At 47.0% G+C, this 13,335-nt stretch overlaps 1 non-coding gene across 1 annotated transcript; it reads right to left on the bottom strand.

Annotated features, from left to right (window-relative positions):
* Positions 1-1,056: 1,056 nt before the first annotated feature.
* On the bottom strand, positions 1,057-1,129 carry TRNAR-CCG (transfer RNA arginine (anticodon CCG)). The gene has a single exon. It is a non-coding gene; the product is annotated as a tRNA-Arg (tRNA).
* Between the last annotated feature and the right edge of the window lie 12,206 nt (positions 1,130-13,335).

The following is a 13,335-nucleotide window of genomic DNA, read 5'->3' as shown; positions in this document are numbered from 1 at the left end:
ACGGACTCACATGTTCTAGATAAGAATGTTAGCACTCCATTCCTGATCAGAAAATGGAAGGTAAGTCTGTCAAATTTCTCCACTGGTGGTTCAGTACGTTTTCAACCAACTTTCAACTTGGGAATCATTTCAGATTTGCACAAACATTGTAAGGATAGAACAGAAGATTCCTGCATAGCCTGTACTCACCAGTTCCCTCCTTAGAAAATTCCATTACACATGTATTTGTCAGCAGTGAGAAAACAGCATTGGGACATAGTCGGCAACTGCACGCCAGACTCTGTATCTGGATTCCTCTAAGGTCCTTTCCAGGCTCACATCCCTGATACCACCTGACATTTTGCATTTTGCATTTAGCTTTTTTTTTTTAAGGGTAGGAATTAACTCACTGATATTCCTCTTCTACAGGTCTTCTACAGTGAGAAGTTGAAACGTTTCCAGCTAGTTAACTGAACCAAGCGACCTGAAAGTGTTAAACTGTAGTTTTTTTTCTTATAACACTCATTTGCACACACACACACACACACACACACACACACACACACCCTGCATGTTCTAAGTACAGTTTGTTATTCTCAATCGTCTGGGGACAGAAACATAAATTATCCTTATTCTATTTGCGCGTGGTAACAACAGCACACTTGTTTTCCTATGAGCAGCCCTGTTTGGAACTGCTCACGACACCTCCAGGGACAAGGAGGCGGAGAATGTTTTGCAAATGTGACTGCCCAGGATACTAAGCTTGAAAGGCTAAAAGCAACGAGAGGTAGGAGAGGTACGTCTCGCTGTCCAGTCAGCATGTGGCTTCCGTGAGGGTATTTCATGAAGATTAAATCAACTGAGTGAACACTCCTCTTTTGCAGCATCTCCTAGCTCCCACTCCCAAGCTTTCTCCTACAGCGCCTTGAAAACACACACACTCATTTCCTGACTTAAATAACAATCGTTCGAGAGCCCCACCGGATAGGAAAGAAACGAGCACCTTTCAAAACCTGCTTCCTCCCTGTGGTCAGTGCCCCACTATCGCCTCACCTTGCGCCAAAACTAATCTCCGTGCGACCCAGATGGGACTCGAACCCACAATCCCCAGCTCCGGAGGCTGATGCCTTATCCATTAGGCCACTGGGTCACCACAGGATCCGGGTCTTCTCACCGCCTCCTTACGCGATGCCATCATCGCGCCCCGCCCCTGCTCTCCGCGATCTCGCGTTGGGCGGGGAGTGATTAGCGAGCCCCGCCCAGGGGCGGCTGAGCCCCGCCCATGGCCCGTCACGCCCCGCGCGCCTGCGCCCTACGGCCCCCGGCGCCACCATTCGGCCGAGCCCTTCGCGCCTGCGCCCTGCGCCCTCGGCCCCGCGTGCTCGCTGAGCCCGGCGCGCCTGCGTGGGACCCGCCCTTTCCCCTCCAATCACGGGGCTATGCAGTGCGCGCGGGGTCGCTGTCTGGGGGCGCGGTCTCTCTCCGAGTTTTCGGGGCTGGAGACAGTTCCGGCGTGGCCGGGGAACTTCCAGCAGCTGGATTCCAGCGCTTGACCGCATTCTGATTCTATGTTCCTGACGGCTGCAGTTTTGCAAAGCCGCGAGGGCCTTCCTGGGGTGCGGCCGGTGTCCCGGGCGCGCGGTCCCCCATGTCCTCACCTGCCCCGTATTTCCCGCCCCTAGTCCATGCACGAGCGTTTGGGCCCTTATGAAATGCTGGGGACTGTTAGGGGATTCCAGACGGACAGGATTTGGGACCCGGGAGAGGGCTGTTTGGGCCACGCCCAATGGTGCTTGACATCCCCGCCCCATCCACCCAGTGCTCAGGGGACCGTTAGCGTACCAGAAAAACTTTTCCCCCCAAAAATCTGTCTTGGTCCCGCCCCACATGCTTTCCCTTCTCTCCACTTTCTCTGGATTAAAGACAAAATGAGAGCAACGAAATCTCCAAACACACACAAAAACATTATGCTTTTGTTTTATATTCGTCTTGAAGCTAGGTCTTGAATAAAGCTTGATTGAAGATCTCTGCGTTTGTAGCATTGATGTGTAGGCCAAAAGATGCTGCAAGTGAAATTTCAATATGCTTTTGGTTTGTTTTTTAGATTTTTCATACCTGCTCATTGCAAGATTGGCTAAGACAGAGAAAACTGAAATCGACGTTTATTCTACCTTTTGGATTTCACCAGTGTTAACGTTTTGGTGTGTACTTTCAAATATTATGTCTGTATCATCCACTGTGCTGTTTATTACCTGTGGATCTTGAATCATTCTTTATATGAAATGCTTTATATGGAAAGTAGAGCCTCATTAATAAATAATCCTTTAGGGCTTATCTTAAAGAAAGGGTGCTGGGTAAAATTGACTCCTCACTAAAAATAGGTCAAGGTCAGGACACCAAACTCTTAAAGTGGTAATTTTCACCCTCGGGGTTTGCTTAGCTCTGTCCCTGACTGACTCTGTAAGAATGTTAAATGTGTTTGATCTCAACTCTTGAGTACACATCTTTTTAATGTCATGTGACAAACTCCCCCTTCTAAAGCATGACACAATGGAGAACATTTGCACTGTTTGAATTGCTGGCTCATTGAGCTGCTTTTCCAGTGGAACATGGTTTTAACCAAACTGGGACATTTGGCATACCTTCTTTTCTTTCTTTCAAATGAACAAAGTGAACCTGTTAAATCTGAAAATTTATATCCAAAACTGTGCATTTGACAGCTTTCCAACACTGAAAGGTTTTCCTGATGATTTTAGGTGGTATAACAGAATGGCATAGAACAATACATTGTGTCAGTACTTGATAAATAGTAACCCGGCATAAGACAAATATCAGTGGACAGTTTAAGCAGAACATGCATGGGTAAAATATCCATCCCAGTGCAAGACAGATCAATGGATTTTATTTTTAATTTATCTTTTTTTTTTTCCTTTTTCAAAAATTGAATCACCTGGGCTGAAGCGATAGTGTAACTGGTAGGATGTCTGCCCTGCACGTGACCGACCTGAGTTCAATCCCCGGCATCCCAAATGGTCCCCAAGCACTGCTAGGAGTAGTAATTCCTGAGTGCAGAGCCAGGAGCAACCCCTGAGCATTGCTGAGTGTGACCCAAAAAAGAAAAATATTGAATCACCTCTGAGATACACAGTTACAAAGTTGCTCCTGATTGGGTTTCAGTTATAGATGTTCCAACACCTGTCCCTTCACCAGTGCACATTTCCCATCACCAGTATTTTCCTCCCACCACCGTTTCCTCATCCCCACCCCAGCCTGCCTGCATGGAAGACAACTTTCGTCTCCTCCTACCCATTCCTTTTGGGCATTGTTTCACTGTTAGGACAGAGAAGAGACCCACATGACAGTGATAGATGGAAATAATCACTCTGGACAAGAACTGAGTGCTGAAAGGAGGTAAAGGAATATACATGATAGCTTTTCAGATTAATGGATTTGAAAGTACGGGAAGATGAAAAGTTTAGTGCCATGGTTTCATACTCTACATTGCAACATGTTTTTAATGCATAACTTTTAATTTTTGACCAGTTTTAGGTTTACAAAAAAAAAAAACTGAGCAGAAAGAAGTTTCCCATCTCCCCTACCGCCATCATCACCCTCACTTTTTCCTGTTAGCACCTTCTGTTATTGTGGCATATTTGCTGTACTTAAGAGACGAATATTGGCTTGGAATTGTTTTGTTGTTGTTGTTGTTGTTGTTGTTTGGGCCATATCCGGCAGTGCTTGAGGGCGTTTCCTGGTTCTGTGCTTGGGAATCACTGCCATCTGAGAAATGTCTGAGGTGCCAGGAATTAAACCAGCTCCAGCTTGCAAAGTAGAAGATTCAACCCTTTCAACTCACTCCATCCCAAATTTCACCTCCAAATCTTCTCTCCTATCCCCTGCCTACTCCTGATGGTTGTGTGGATTTGTTTTTCTTTCTCCTCCCTTTAGCAGAAGGGAGGAAAGGATGAATATATTACAGTGTTATGGTGGCAGGGCTAGAGCGATAGTACAGCAGGTAGGGCGTTTGCCTTGCATGCGGCTGACCAGGGTTCAGTTCTCCCATCCCTCTCAGAGAGCCCGGCAAGAGTATCTCGCCCGCTCGGCAGAGCCTGTCAAGCTCCTTGTGGCGTATTCAATATACCAAAAACAGTAATAACAAGTCTCACAATGGACACGTTACTGGTGCCCGCTCTAGCAAATCGATCAACACTGGGAGAACAGTGCTACAGTTATGGTGACTACATGGAATTATACGTTTGTCAAAACCCACAGACAATACAATGCAGAGCAAATGTAGGGGACTAGAGAGATAGTACAAGGGTTAAGAATCTTGTTTTGCATGTGGCTGATCTTGATTTGATCCTTGCCCCTGCATTTGAGTACTATCAGAAGTAGTCCCTTGAGCACCACCGGTATGGCCAAAAATAACAAAAAGCATAAATAGGGAGCCTTAAATTGTGGATTTTTGTTCATGCTATTGTGCTGATGGACTGGAGCGATAGCACAGCTGGTAGGGCGTTTGCTTTGCACTCGGCCAACCAGGCCAACTGGAGTTTGATTGCTCCACCCCTCTCAGAGAGCCCGGCAAGCTACTGAGTGTATCCCACCTGCACGGCAGAGCCTGGCAAGCAACCCTGGCATATTTGATATGCCAAAAACAGTAACAACAAGTCTCACAATGCAGACGTTACTTGTTCCTGCTCAAGCAAATCGATGAACAACGGGAGGACAGTGCTATAGTCTTACCACTGAACTACATCCCAACCATCTCTATAGATTTGTCTTTCCAAGAAGATCAGTTAACTTGGTAGCCCCTTTATTATTTTTTTTCTTGGAATAAGTTCCATTCTATGGCGATTATGCATGAGTTTGTTTTATCGTTACCTGTTAAAGGACATTTTGGCTGCTTCCAGATGTTGGCAATTACAAATAAAGTTGCTGTGAATATCTGTGCTTAGCTTTTTGTGTAGACGTAAGTTTTCTTTGAGTAAATACCTAGGAGCATAACTGTTGGGTTGGATAGGAAATATTATGTAAGAAATTATGAAACTAGGCCGGGGATGTAACTCAGTGGTAGAACTCTTGGCTTTCCAGTGTGAGGCTCTGGGTTCAATCTGCAGTACTAAAGAAGAAGAAAAGGAAAGGAATGATTCAACTGTCTTCCAGTGTGGCTGCACCTTGTACTTGTCGCTCTTACTAGCAACAAAGAATGTGTTTCTGGCCAGGGACTGACTCAAAGGGCCGGAGCCATGGTGAACATTGCTGGGGTCCCCTTCCCTGACCTCCCTATCCCGCTGGGTGTGGTACAGGTGCCCCCAGCATCCCCAGAAGGGTGTCTCAAAAGAAAGAATTCCTATTTGAGGGGAGATAGCTGAAAGGGCTGGAGTACCAACAGTCAGTACAGGAACCTGGGGTTCAATCTTAGACACCACTTAATCCCCTGAGCACTGCTAGCTGTGCTCCTCACAACCCCCCCCCCAAAAAAAAGAATTCCTGCCCCATATCCACATCCTTGCTAGTATTTGATATTGGTAGTTTTGGATTTTAACCATTGTAGCAGGTATATAGCTGCTATCTGATTGTTTTGATGTGTGAATCCCAATTGTGCTGAGTTTGGCACTCTGATCAGTGTTGTTTGGGAGTTTATAACAGTGTGAAGAACTCTCAGGAATGAGGGTGCAGTAGTACTGGCTGCAAAAAAAAAAATTGAAACATAAAAGTGCTCTAGGGGAACCGGAGCGATAGCACAGCAGGTAGGGCGTTTGCCTTGCATGCGGCCGACCTGGGATCAATCCCTGGCATTCCATAGGGTCCCCAGAGCACTTCCAGGACTAATTCCTGAGTGCAGAGCCAGGAGTAACCCCTGAGCATCACTGGGTGTGGCCCGAAAAAGCAAAAAAAAAAAGTGCTCTAGGGTCAGATCCATAGTACAGCAAGTAGGGCACTTGCCTTGCAACCTGGTTTCAATCCTGGCATCCCCTATGGTGCCACAAGCACTGCCAAGAGTGGTTCCTGAGTGCAGAGCCAGAAGTAACCCCTGAGCATCGCTGGGTGTGGCCCCCTAAAACATAGCAACAAAAGAATACATTTGGATGGTTTTGTTCTTGGTTTGGGGGCCATGCCCAGTTTACTCCTAGCTCTGCACTCAGGAATCATTCCTGGTGGGAATCAGGGGACCATATGGAATGCCAAGAATTGAACCCTGGTTGGCCTCATGCATGGCAAGTGCCCTGTGCACTGTACTGGCTCTCTGGACCCCCAAATACGGATTAATGGATTAATACTTTTTCTGCTTCATCCATGTTGGAAAAGGTCCAAAATCAGTGTTTGGACTACCAGGTTACTGACTGTTTTTTCCCCCCGCATATGTGTGCTTGTTTTCAATTAGGGGCCACCCCCAGCAGTGCTCAGGGCATCACTCCTGAAGGTTACTGGGGGACTGACACACAGGAATGAACTGGGGTCAGCCATATGGAAGCTAAGTGCCTTACCTCTACCAGGTCATCGAATACCCCCTCCAGCATCCCCGCCAGACTCAAGTCAGCCTCACACTGATTGGGTACCAGGAAGAACATGGAGCCCGAGCGATAGTACAGTAGGTTGACCGCTTGCCTTGAGAGCAGCCAGCCTGGGTTTGATCTGAGGTACCCCATAGGGTACCCTGAGCCTGGCAGGAGTGAGCTTTGAGCCCTGAACACTGCTAGGTATGGCCCCAAAATAAAAAACAAAATAACAGCAAGAAGAGCAAGTTGCTAAGCTGCGCCTGCACCCACTCCCCTGTATCTGCCCCTCACCTCTGTCTGCCCCTGACCTTTGTCCCTGGCCCCTCTGTCTGCCACAGACACAGCCCCTATGTCTGCCCCTGACCTCTATCTGCCCCTGGCCCCTGTGTCTGCCGCCCTGCCCAGCAGGTCATGCTCTGCCTGGCAGGGAAGGAGGAAGAAGCAAACCCTTAGGACCACTTAAGGAGGGTTGGACCAACGGTCTCAAGTGTTCTACTGCTGAACCATCTCCCTGGCCCCCCCTGAATTTGGGTGGGGGTAGGTTTGAGCGATACCTGATAGTACTCAGGTATGGCTGAGTACTGAAACACTGCTCCCCCAGCAGTGTTCAGGGGTCCATGTGCAGTGCTGGGAATCAAACTGGGGTTAGCCATGTACAAGGCAAGTACCTTCACCCCTGTGTGATCTCTCCAGTTCCACCTGAACTTTTAAGGTCTCATTCAGCTCTTTTGAGGGAACATATTGCCTCAACAAATGACGCCTTCAAATTTGTACTAAGAAGTCTCTGCATGTATCTCTTCCCCAAGTCCCTGTAAATTGCAAATTGTGGGTTGTACTTTGGGCCATACCTAGCAGTGCTCAGGGGTTACTCCTGGCTCTGCACTCAGGAATCACTCGTGGCAGTGCTCAGGGGACCATGTGGGATACCAGGGATCCAACCCTGGTTGGCTGTGTACAAGGCAAAAGCCCTCCCCACAGGACTATCGATTCAGCCCCTTTGAGAATATTGTTTATGATTCCTTAAACTTCCCTGAAAGAGACAGACAACTGAATCCGAAGTAAGTTTAAGGGAACTTGACCAGGTACTGTCTCTGAGGGCTAGGTAGCTCTGCCTTTAGCCAAGTCAAGATTAGGAGTCTAAAGCCTCCTCTGAATTCCCTTCTGCTTCCGTTGTCCAATCCCCAAAGTCTCTGTTCTCCCAGTGGTACAACCATTCCAGACCACACACTCATTTTGTAATGCCAGGTGTCAAAAAGTGAGTGTCCCTCCCTCTCCTCTTTTTTTTAAACTTTTTTTTATTGACTCACTGTGAGATAGACCCTTACAAAGCTGTCCATGATTAAGTTTTAGTCATACAGTGTTCCAGCAGCCATCCCTCCACCAGTGAACATTTCCCAGCACCAGTGTCCCCAGTTTCTCTCACACTCCACTTCCCCCCTCCTCTTGTTTATTTAAGAAGCCGAAACTGGGACCAGAGCAATAGCGATAGCGACTGTGGAGGCTGACCCAGGTACTATGGGGCTTGGGCCCTGTCATGAGTGATCCCTGAGCCCAGAGCCAGGAGTCAGCCCTGAGCAACACTGGGTGTGGCCCCCCTAAACAATAGAGCCTGGAACCTGAGTCTGTTCCAGTGAATCCATGCTCTGTTGGAACCTGTCTCTGAGCCTGGGAAAAAGAAGGTCACACTACTTATGTTTACCCTTTTGTGATATTCTACCTGGTCCAGTCAACTGGGCCAATTTGTGTTAGTGCCAGGTTCCAGCAGAGAGTCAAGGATTTGTACATTTGCTTTGTTTTGTTTGGGGGCCAAACCCACCCAGCAGTGCTGGCTGCGCTGGTCGGCCTCAGGATATCATATGTGGTGCTGGGGATCAAACACGGGTTGACCACATGCAAGGCAAGTGTCTTATTCACTGTACTATCTCTTTGGCCCCCCAAGGAAAATGTTTGAAATAGGAAAGTGAGTTTCAACTGGGCCACACAAACTAATGTCCATTATACTAACCAGCTGGAATTCAATTCTCTGGGCTTCCCGTGTTGGAAAACCCCTTGGGAATCTGCCCTTTCCCAGAAAGCTATCTCAAAGGTGCTGTTGAGAGCAAGAAATCTCAGCATGCGTGGAGGGTAAAATACCTCTTCCTGAGGTTCCTGCATCAGCAACAGCCAGTCTCTGTCTCTCCGCTTCTGCTTCCTTATGGAATGCTGCTGGGCTGGCCTGGCTAGGACAATCAATACTCCGTAGTTAATAATAGCCAAGCTTCTCACGTTCCATGGCCATTTAGTGTCCTGTCCATAATCAAAACTGCTTTCCTTTTTTGTGTGATACTGGGGGATCGAACTCAAAGTCTCACGTTTGCAAGGTTACTCTGAGACACATCCCCTGTCCCTTAAAGCTGTTTCTTTCTGTTTGTTTTTGGGGCTATACCCGGTGATACTTAGGGGTTACTCCCAGCTCTGCACTCAGTGATTACTCCTGGCAGTGCAGGGGAACCATATGGGATGCCAGGGATTGGCCATGTGCATAGCAAGCATTTTGCCTGCTGTGCTATCTCTCCAGCCCCTCACAGGTGTCTTATTTAATCAATCAATTAATTAATTTTTTTTGCTTTTTTTTGGGGGGGGGTGTCACACATGGCACTACACAAGGGTTACTCCTGGCTCATCGAACCCAGGTCGGCCGCGTGCAGGCAAATGCCCTACCTGCTGTGCTATCGCTCCAGCCCCATTTAATTTCTTTTTGGATGATAGTATACTGGGTAGGGTGCTCACCTTGTGTTGGATAACATTGGTTTGTCCTTGCTCCTCCCTCAGGACTCCCACCACAGTTCTCCTGGTGCACACCAATTCCATCAGGCACTTTTAACTCTATATTGCTTTTCTCTTCCTTTTATGTCCTTTGCATGGTTTAGCAATGTACTTTTTGTATAGACACAGGAAGAGAGTTGATGCTATGCTTTTGTAACATGACTTAAGCGTCAGTTGCCCTTACTTCCTAACAGCCCCCAAAGGAGGGTCCTGGCAAGGGACAAGGATGGACCCAATGCAAGCAGTAAGCTACCCTGGCATCAAAAAGGGACAAGCTAAGCACCGTAAGAAGTATAATAAGGGGGCTGGAGCAATAGCACAGTGGGTAGGGTGTTTGCCTTGCATGCTGCCGACCTGGGTTCAATTCCCAGGATCCCATATGGTCCCCTGAGCACCGCCAGCGGTAATTCCTGAGTGCAGAGCAGAGCCAGGAGTAATCCCTGTGCATCACTGGGTGTGACCCAAAAAACAAAAACAAAAAAGAAGTATAATAAGGGGCAGGAGTGATAGCACAGCGGGTAGGGTGTTTGCCTTGCATGCAGACACCCTGGATTTGATCCCCAGCATCCCATAGGGTCCCCCGAGCACTGCCAGGAGTAATTCCTGAGTGCAGAGTCAGGAGTAACCCCTGAGCATTGCTGGGTGTGGACCAAAGAGAAAAAAAAAAGTATAATAAGTTAAGAGCATGGTCATGGAACAAACTCTAGCATGACCCAAAAAGAAGAAACTGAATAAGGACCCTGCTGGGGTTAGGAAAGACTAACCTGGCCTGAGAACTATGGTCTGGGACATATAGCGAGATGTCCCCAGGAAAAGCCACTCTAAAGAGCTTTTAAAAAGCTTAATATATCTCTTACTGTGTCCATACGAAATGACTAGAAATATCAGTGTTCAATATGATTGTTTAAATAAATTACTAGCTGAGGAAAGGAGAAAACAATACACCTTTAGATGAAATCCCGCCCTGAGCGGATCTCCTAGTAATCTACAGTGCTGAATCCCCAGATTTTGTCCCAGAGTTAATCTCCTAGAACTTCCCCTGAAGGAGGGGCTTTACATCTGTTTATTATTATGCTAAAGTTCACCTATGTACACCCCCACCCTTCATGATTTCCACATAACTACTCTGTAAGAGAAAAGTGGAAAAAAGAGAAATAAATGGTCACTGACTGCCAGCCTGTGGCCCCATTTCTACGTTCCTTCCTTCGTCCATTGCCGTCAGCTGGCCTGAGGCTCTTGGTTCCTGGCCACTGACAGCACACATTGCGCATCCACACTTTGTTCTCACATCTTGCATGCAGGCAACTCAGGTTTGATTCTCCAGCACCACATATGGTCCCCCAATTCTGCCAGGAGTGATTCTTGAGTGCAGAGCCAGGAGTAAACCCTGAACTCCACTGGGTATAGCCCCCAAACCACTGTCACTGTCCTCCCGTTGTTCATCGATTTGCTCCAGCGGGCCCAGTAACGTCTCCATTTTGAGACTTGTTGTTACTGTGTTTAGCATATTGAATACATCACAGGTAGCTTGCCAGACTTTGCCGTGAGGGCGAGATACTCTTGGTAGCTTGCCAGGCTCTCCGAGAGGGGTGGAACTGGAGCGATAGCACAACGGTGGGGCGTTTGCCTTGCGTACAGCCAACCCTGCTAAGCCCCAAACCAAAGAAACAATAATTTAAAAAAAAAACACCAAAAAAACCCTCAAATACCTCCCTCCCAAAATAGCTGTTTCTTAACTGAATCGTAATTTGGGCCAACCAACATAGGGTAGGGCACTCACCTTGCATATGGACATCCAGGCTTCAATCCCTAGCACAGGCTGCTGATTGACTTCTGGTTTTATTTTACCATTGATTTTATCATTGGCTAGAATGCAAGCACACAGCTGACCTAGGTTTGATCCCTGTATCCCACATGGTTTCTCAAACCTGCCAAGAGTGATCCCTGAAACAGCCAGGAGAAGTTAGCCCAAGCGCTGCTGGGTGTCACCCAGACACTAAAACCGAACCAACAAAAACCCCCGGTAATTTACAAGAGAGTTCTGAACACTCATAGTTTATTACCCAAGGGGATTTTTTTTTGCAGGTGTGTTGTGTGTGTGTATGCGTGTGTGTTTGTGTGTTGTAAGGGTGCAGGGGGTGCACCAGTGATTTTCACTTAGCCATGCTTGCCCTAGCAGCCTTTCCCCAAGAGGGTGAAGAAGCTAGCATGGCAGTCTTACCAGCAGAGGAAGGCATCACCTCCGGGGTTGAAGTGACAGCACAGTGGGGAGGGCAAGGCCAGCGGCCAACCTGAGTTCAATCCCTAGCATCCCAGAGTCCCTTGAGCACCATCGGGAGTAATTCCTGAATGCAGAGCAGGAGCAACTCCTGAGATTCGTCAGGTGTGGCCCCAACAAACAAATAAATGAAAAATTTCTTTTTTGGGGGGTGGGGTTGGGGGGAAGGTTAAGAAGTTAAAGAATCCAGGCTACCCGGGAGGTGGATGAGTAAGCAGCACTTGTCCTGCTGTGTGAGCTCCTGCATTGTATCTCTGGCACGGATATTTATAATATGCTTACATAGATATAACTTTAAGGAACCTTTTCAATGCAGAGAACTTAATGCTGAACTCTCATTGGCTGGGGGGAGGGGAGGGGGAGAGGCAGAGAAGCCCTTTCATCAGTGATAGAATCAATTCCAGGAGCTTCACAATAGCCTCAATCACCAGGACCCTCTTTGGCTTGTCCTCCAGGGTCGCATTATCACGCCCGAAGTCCAGTGAAAGAGTCACTCTCCCTCCGGGAGGCCTCGGTAAACAGTTCATTTCACCATGTTGCATCATTACCTAATGAAGCCCTGGGTCTGGAGAATGGAATTTACTAATTGACCTAGAACAGATAAGGACCTCTTCGAAATCTCAGTCCAAATTGCAATAGCCGGATAGGAGGGAGAGGGACAGTGTGAGAGACAGTATGTGGAAGAGGGCGACGTTTTCCCAGGTGACCCTTGGAGAGTTCCAAGGCAACTTTCCCTTTTTGACATTATACTTTGCCTCAAATTGTTTTCAGGTACATTTTAGGGAACGGAGTTTGAGTTCATCCTTGAATTCCAGTACTTCTCTCTGTCTCTCTCTCTTTCTCTCTGTCTCTCTCTCTGTCTCTGTCTCTGTCTCTCCCTCTTCCCCGCCCCCCGCCCAGCATAACCTGTGTGAACCTGAACAAGCTATTTCACCACTGACAATTCTGTTCTCTCTTCCATGAAATGAAACTGAAAAGACTAAGATCTTGCAGAGTTGTAGAAACCTTTATGGACCCTTTTCAAGCTTGTCAAGCATAAGAAAACCCAACTAAACTAGATTTAACAACAAAGAAAATAAGGGCTCTCTAATGATATAACTACAAAGTTACATAATTACAACCTTTCAGCCATAGGACAGGCTGTTGTTGATCAGCGCTTTTATGGTTTGTCTGTATCTTCCTCAAATTGAACATACTTTCAGTTCAAAAGAAAAAGAGTCAGCTTTCTAGGTTCAGTCAGTAAACAAAGGCAAAGACTTCCCAATTGGATCATCTAGGTCACATACTTGCCCCTAATCCACTGGGCTAATTCTATCTAATTTTTTTAATCCACTGACTAATTCTATCTAATTCTATTTAAAATTCTATCTAATTTTTCCTTTTCTTTTTTTGCACTGGGTGAGGAGTGGGGGATGGGTGATTGTGGGTAAAATCAACCTTCTCTCAACTTTTGGTGCTATACTATGAGTGTGACTGGCACAAATGTCTATAAGGACAAAATTCAATTTGAATAATTCACAATTTAATATACTTCTAGTTAAAAATTTCAACTATTAGGGACCAGAGCGATAGTATAGCAGGGAGGGTATTTGGCTTGCACGCAGCCGTCCCAGGTTCAATCCCCAGCATCTCATATGGGACCAGAAATAATTCCTGAGTGCAGAGCCAGGAGTAACCCCGAGCATTGCCAGGTGTGACCTAAGAAAAAATTAAAAATTCAGCTATTATTTAAAAAATACCCTTTTAGAATACAGAAAAATTGCAGTAAGA

The sequence above is a fragment of the Sorex fumeus genome, unplaced genomic scaffold (genome assembly GCF_029834395.1).
Source record: "Sorex fumeus unplaced genomic scaffold, SorFum_2.1 ptg000063l, whole genome shotgun sequence".
Taxonomy (NCBI): domain Eukaryota; kingdom Metazoa; phylum Chordata; class Mammalia; order Eulipotyphla; family Soricidae; genus Sorex; species Sorex fumeus.
Note: the sequence above shows the minus strand (reverse complement) of the source record. Positions and strands in the feature narration are given on the sequence as shown.